This window comes from Dermacentor silvarum, chromosome 9 (genome assembly GCF_013339745.2).
Source record: "Dermacentor silvarum isolate Dsil-2018 chromosome 9, BIME_Dsil_1.4, whole genome shotgun sequence".
Taxonomy (NCBI): domain Eukaryota; kingdom Metazoa; phylum Arthropoda; class Arachnida; order Ixodida; family Ixodidae; genus Dermacentor; species Dermacentor silvarum.
Window position 1 is genome coordinate 77,291,120 of NC_051162.1, and position 6,856 is coordinate 77,297,975.

At 42.0% G+C, this 6,856-nt stretch overlaps 1 protein-coding gene across 1 annotated transcript in view; it reads right to left on the reverse strand.

Moving 5' to 3' along the window:
- LOC119464800 (trypsin-4-like) overlaps window positions 1-5,775 on the reverse strand; it is a 48,325-nt gene extending 42,550 nt beyond the window's left edge. The window contains exon 1 of the mRNA XM_049655328.1: window positions 5,743-5,775. The gene's annotated coding sequence lies outside the window, so the exon portion shown is untranslated. The remainder of the gene's footprint in view (window positions 1-5,742) is intronic.
- Between the last annotated feature and the right edge of the window lie 1,081 nt (window positions 5,776-6,856).

The following is a 6,856-nucleotide window of genomic DNA, read 5'->3' on the forward strand; positions in this document are numbered from 1 at the left end:
AAGCTAAACAACAATTCAATCCAACATGCGGGGTCTCCGTCGCCGATGGAGGAATGCGATAAAATAAAACGAGAAAGCAGCACAATGTAGAAATAATGACGTCGGGTACGTAGGACTGACCACGAAGGCAGGGCCTCAGTAGCATAGGGACGACTCTGTAACAACAATGGGATGAGAAGTAGAGCATGATGACGCCAAAGTGACGAAAACAGATTTATGTCGACTTTGTTACGACATCGAAATGGGGATGATGAACTGACGACGGCTGCGTAATTAGGATGGCTTAACGACGACGACACTTGGTTGTGGTGCAATGACAGAGAGTTCTTGGTGAAGACGGCTATGCCGGTGTGACGGCGGTGGTGTGACAACGACGAAATAGCGACAACGGCATGATGAGGAACACATGATGACGATACATCAGCGCCTACAAACTGACGCTGACGGTATAATGGCATGGTAGCGACAGAAGGATAGTGGAGGAGTGACGGAGGCAGCAGAGCACGACACAGTGACGGCGGCAGAACAATAATTGCAACATGACAACGAAAAAATGCCTAGCAAAAAAATGAAGCCCACAAAATAATATTAGAATGACAATGAAAGCCTAATAACCCAGTCATCTCAATAATAGAATTGCAACGATGTGTTCATGACTGCTACATATGATTGGTGATGGTGAGAATGAAGGTGGCGAAGTTACGATTACAGATTGATGGCGACGACGAGACGACAAAGGCGTGTTGGTTTTTAAGCTGGGCGTCTTTTGTAGCGTACATCACCTGCCGCCCGCCGCGGCGGCCTCCGTTGGCACCATATTCTTATTTGATTGCTGTATACCAACGACTGCCTAAGTATACAAAACAGCATCCTGCAGCCAAAAGGTAGCGCCCGCAAAGTGAGGGGAAGGGGCAAAGAAGGCTTGGCTTAATGTTTTCATCGTCATAGTCTAGATTTTTCATAGTGTAAATTTCTATTGGTGATGCACATCATGAGAATGAATATTTGGTTATCCCCAAACCTGTGAAGTCACTTTTGCTACAACACTATGCCTCGCTGAATGGCACAAAAAAAATTGTAATATAATACACCTAGCAAGCATTCTTAAAGAGACATCTAATGCATTTTACAATGTTCGTACCGTTACTTATTTGCTGATACCTACCTTACCTAACCACCTCACTGTGGCCCTATATCATGACCTTCGTCGTATCGACAATGATAATTTCTGTACTGTGCGCAAACATTAACAATGACAAAGTTATAGAGTTGTTTTTTTCTAATACTACACAGCATGACGTCTTTGGGTTTAAGGTAATGAGGAATAAAGAAGCTCTATGATGAGCATTACTTGCACGTGTACCTACTACCTGCTATAGATACCAGTCTTTCTTTCTGCTAAAATACAATAACTAAAATGTAATAATTTGTTAACAAAGTAAGCAAGCACCTCCCTCAGCTTTATATCGGCCAACGTATGCCAATACAAGACCAACCCAGCCTAGCAGTCTCGTTAAAAACATTCTAGCATTGTTAAGCATTACATTTTGAATATTGATTGAAACCAAGCTATAACTTTTGTGCCAGTTCATTTTATTTTGTACTGCTGGTTGATTGCAGGAACCTCTAGCGCATCCCCGCCACAGCAGACCGAAATGAGCAGCTGGTGCAGTCTTCGTCCCCCCCCCCCCCCATTTCATTTTCAATAGTGCTGTAACCTACGTCCTAATTCCGAATAACGAAAAAACATACAGCAATATACCAACTTGATTCCATCTGACGAATTGCAAAAGTTAACACTTCATTAAGTACACTAGCCTTTTCAACGCGAGAATGGGCAGGAAATGAGCACATTACGTAGTTTTTGGCACATCGTTCCGCTTCTCATTTCTTGCCCATACCGCTCAGACTTCAGCGCTGAGTCTTCTTATATTTGTACTTCTAAAAGTGTAACAAACGCTTACCACTAATCGCGTATATATTAGACTTGACCAAACTGTTCAAGGAGCAGTTCCTCTAGCCACGGCTAATAAACAGAGCCAGTCAGAAATTTATACTTACGATCCAGGGAATCTGCGGTTTGCGTATACGGTTTCCATTGTAAACCCTTCCCATTGGTTCGGAGACACCACAACCTAAATATAATGCGAATAGCTGTGAATCTGTGACGATAAGCCGCCATAGTATACCTATGGTTGCCTGTACGGCTCGCGGGCACTCTACGCGGAAGATTCAAGGTTTCGTCAATGCTAAGACATATTTTCAAGGAAAACATGCTCGTATGTAAATGGTGCTGTTAAATTGTTGGTACTTCGCCAAAACACGCTAACCATGTACGACCACCTAATCTATTAACCAATCAAAATACTCCATGTGGTGTATGGAAGGTCAAAGCGAGAGAAACGCCTGATGTACATTCATAATAATCTGAAATACATGGTATTTATTTTTGGCTGGACATGGGCTGTTTCTATAGTATTCTACGCATACAGAAATATACCTTAATCTACAGATGATGTTTAACAGTATGAGCGAGTACAGGCTAAAAGTGGTTGTTACCTTGTCAATCTGAACATATATTTTAAATATTCACGCCTAAAGCTTCGCATTAGGTAAGAAAGCTTTCGTATCTGCTTGACAATCACGTGCTGCCTAAAAGCTGTAGTAGTAGGATATCCGTAATTCTCTATTTTTCGTAATGATCTTTTGCCTACTTCGTGAGGTCCTAGGATACTAAACTGGGAACAAGCCAAGCCTTTACATGTAATTTCTAACCTGATGGACTGTTAGTTGCAGAAGACCTTTCGCGGGTCGCATAGCAAAACTCGTGTAACAAACATAACGAATATCAAAGTCTTCAAAACCTTATACCTAAATTTCAGTTTTAATGGCAATGATATTTATGTGTCAACAATGCAAGTTATATTTTAGCATTTGAATACCAGAACAAGTTATACAAATATTGCACTAATACTATTGAGTGCAATGCTAAATTCAACGAAATCGAAAAAAAATTGGCGGACATCTTTACTTGACTCACCCCTTCTGTTTATGCGGGCATCCAGTTTCTGTGAAATGTCGAAAAATAGTTTATAAGGGTAGTCGGTGAAAGAGAAAGCAATAACATCAACAGATAGAAATTATTTCAATGCTTTTCAAAGTTTCCCACTAGAAACCTTACCACACTTTATGTGGTAACTTATTTTTACGTCGAGTGACTTCGAACAAAGTTGTATATCACCAAATGTGGAATTAAGTATGGTCGGGAACATCAAAAGGGTAAATATGGTTCTTATCATTACATCCAGCTGAATGTTCAACATTGAAATAATGTTACCTACTGCTAGATAGACACTGCTAACACCAGTTCGGCTTATCGCACTCTGATTCTGAGCTGACGCCTCAGTAAAAAGAACTATCAGTACTTCTCTTGATATTGGGCTGTAATAACAGTTATACATTGTTCCTGACGTGTATGTTTTTGAGCCATTCCGTGCGCCAGATGGAGAAAAGAGAAAATCTCTAATTAGATTAGCAATGATGTCACTGTTGTATTTGATCCTTCATCAGGTCTGACCATACTATTAGGCGCAAATACTATTTTGGATAGGAGCAGTACCCGGCCTCACATATCCATACCAACTTTTTCCTAAATACAGTTAAAAAAACTGTATAAAGTCGCAGCTTTATGATTTAAATTATACTAACATAACCTGAGGAATAAGGATTATAAACAGGGATAAGGTGCCTCGGAAAGGCTGGCCAACGTTTCGATAGGAGGACCTATCTTCGTCAATGGCGGCCTCGTCATCCTCGGCGGGGTTAGTTTTAAAGGGTTAGTGGAGTGACGTCACGTCGATGTCCGCCTGTGGCTGGCTGTAAAGGGAGAGACTGAAAAGAAAATGAGCGCCTGCGCTTGACTGGCTAGGCGCGGTTTCTAAGACGAGGGGACAAGAGCGGGAGAGCGAGAAAGTGGCAAAAAAATTATAAAAAAAAACCGTCAGAGGGGTTGGGGGAGCGAGAGGCGAGTGAGCGTTCGGGGGAGTCGTGGTCGGCGTGCGTTTGGGGTCCCTGAAGAGCCGGTCAGTGTGCAGGTCACAATACGAGTGAAAGCATGACTTGACTAGCGTAGCATCAAGGCATCGGGTAATTTTGTGGTTGACAGGGAGCAGCTTGGTCCGTCAAGGGACGTTAGCCTCAACTAGTTCGCCCTAGGCGTCGTCGCGGCGGTATACAGAATTGACGAGACCTTGTGTGGTCAAGGCGCCGAAAAAGTATCCTGGCGTCTGGGATTTTGGACTGTCTCGGTGTGGTTCTCGTGTGGAGAAAAAAAAAAAACGTGCGTTTGAGAAGAAAAAAAAGGAACCTGCGCAGGAGGGTGACAGTGTAGAAAAAGAGAATTAGAATTTTAAACATGGGGGAGACAGGTGTACGTGGAAAAGCGCTCGATCAATGCGTAAAAGCATGGAGGAGGATAATAAATTGAGTGGTAGGGGAGATGCAGGGAAGAACTGGAAATGGAAGAATAGGTGAGGTTGAGCGGAAAAAGAAAAAAAAAGAAAAGAAGAACAGAAACTATTTAAAAAAAACGGAACAGGAGAGTGACAGCGGAAAAAATATAATTTGAAACATGAACACTGAGGGGACAGGTGTACCTGGAAAGCGTTCGTATGGTTTATCAATGAGTAAAAGCATGGAGGAGGATAATAAATTGAGTGGTAGGGGAGGTGTAGTGAAGAACTGGAAATGGAAGAATAGGTGAGGTTGAGCATCGAGATTAGCTGGAGGTTTAACTTGTTTTGCGCCTTTGTTAATGGTATAACAATTTAAGGTTTATGTTACTGCTTTTAGCGATTCTAAGTTGCCACGCGATAACTTCATCCCCGTGGGGTGCAGGCATTTAAACTTGTGTATGAGGTATGATTCTGTATATTTTCTCTCGCGAGGTGAACGAAAATTTGTTTGTAGTATATAGAGTCTTGCTTCATCAAATATTTGGCCGTGCTCATTGAAGTGGCTGGCTACTGCTTTAGGTAAATTGTGTTTTGTATCTGCGCGATGGCCGTTGAGTCTCGTGTGCATTTCTTGTCCAGTCTCACCTATGTATTGCTTGTTACAAGCGGCACATTCTAGACAGTATACTTTGCTAGTGATTTTGATTAAAGTGGTTGAACGGCAAAAAGGAGCCCATTTATGTGACTACTATCCACTACAGCAATACGATCGCTCACACATTTTGTGATGTGACACTGGCCAGCGACTGACTTCGACATCACTTGGCGATTCATTCATGTAGTAGCGCCTTATGTATTCTGGGCGAGCTGTTAAGCAATCCATCAAAATGGCTCCACGTAAGAAATCATATGAAGGCACCGCATTACGGGGAGCACCATTTGCACGCTGCTCCCATTGTTGAAATCTTTAAAGGTTTCGTTTATACAGCGTTGATCACAATTATCTTATGATTGTGACCCCTACAGCTTACATCAACCATCTTAAGTTGCAGAATATGCAACGAAATCTAGATCTGAAGTTACAAAGCTTATTAGCTAATAAATTCATTATTGCAATGAACCGTGTTCTCTTAAAGACACTCATGACAATAAAAGCTCAAATCTATGTGTGATGATAGGTCAATGCATAAGAAAAGAAATCACCTCATTTTACCTTTTGTAATCAAGCCTGGTATGTCAGTTACATATAGGTCAACACTAAACTGCTTTGAAATGCTGGTGAACTTACGTTTCCTCCATAAGATGTCTGTATGAACCAAACACAGAGTACAAACATGAGCGAATATTTAAAATGCCGTGAAAATGCCCCCTGCGCGACATGACTGCCAATAAATGGTGCGTCTACCACCGCGACCAAGAGCTACTTGAAGAGCGGGCCTCCAAATGCTTTTCAGCCCCTCTTTCTTCAGAAAAGCATGCGTAAGCATCTTAAGAAGAACTTGAAAAGAAAGCCCTGGTTTTGAATCGAATGTGGTTTGAAAGGCAACAACAATCAAAAATTGCTGTCGAAGAGAACACATCACGTTTCTAAATGTGGAACGTACGCAATGGAAAACGAATAAAATAATGATCTGTTCCAGTGGCCCATTAAAATATTTGGCAGGGATTGTTTTTGTAGGACAAAACGCTGTCCGGCGCAACAATAGCGCAATCTAAGTTACGCCTTAAAGACATCGTTTCTGAGTTACCACGAAGAGTTTCAGTTTTCTCTTCTCTCCAGTGGCGTGAGTCCCTCGCATTCAAAGCACCTGCCAGGTTATGTTCTTTATAATAGAAGGCAATCAGCCATGTGTTCCTCGAACCACGCTTTCTCTGTGGCCGTTCTCTAGCATATAACTCATATACGAATCCACATATGATCTACCATTCGTGTATGGCAATAAATATTCTCCGTGAGGGCCCCTCGGTTATATAGCAACATTTAACGTCGCTCTGTGTGCGTCAAAAAAGTATAGCACATCTTTTTTCCTAATAATCTGTGCCGCTTTATGAACTCGCAATCTGACACACTAAAGTACATGTAATGGTGAAGAATGCTTGTATTTGCCTAAAGATAATAATGTCCTTTCCCGCTGCAATTATCCAAAAGCGAGTTGGTTTATACAAGTCTTTACAGAATAGCTTGCGCAAGTTGGGTGCTGAAGGCCCCTAAAACTCAGAGGAATGCCGTCAAAGCGCTGGGGGGGGGGGGCTGCAGTTGCTTACGCACCTGCTTACTCGTAAGTTGTGACACTACGTTATTCAGGGAAATATTTTTATAAGAATGAACACCCACGGTACTGACATAATTTAGGAGAATCAGTGCAATGTCGGTGCTGCTCTTTCTTAAAAATTCTACATAA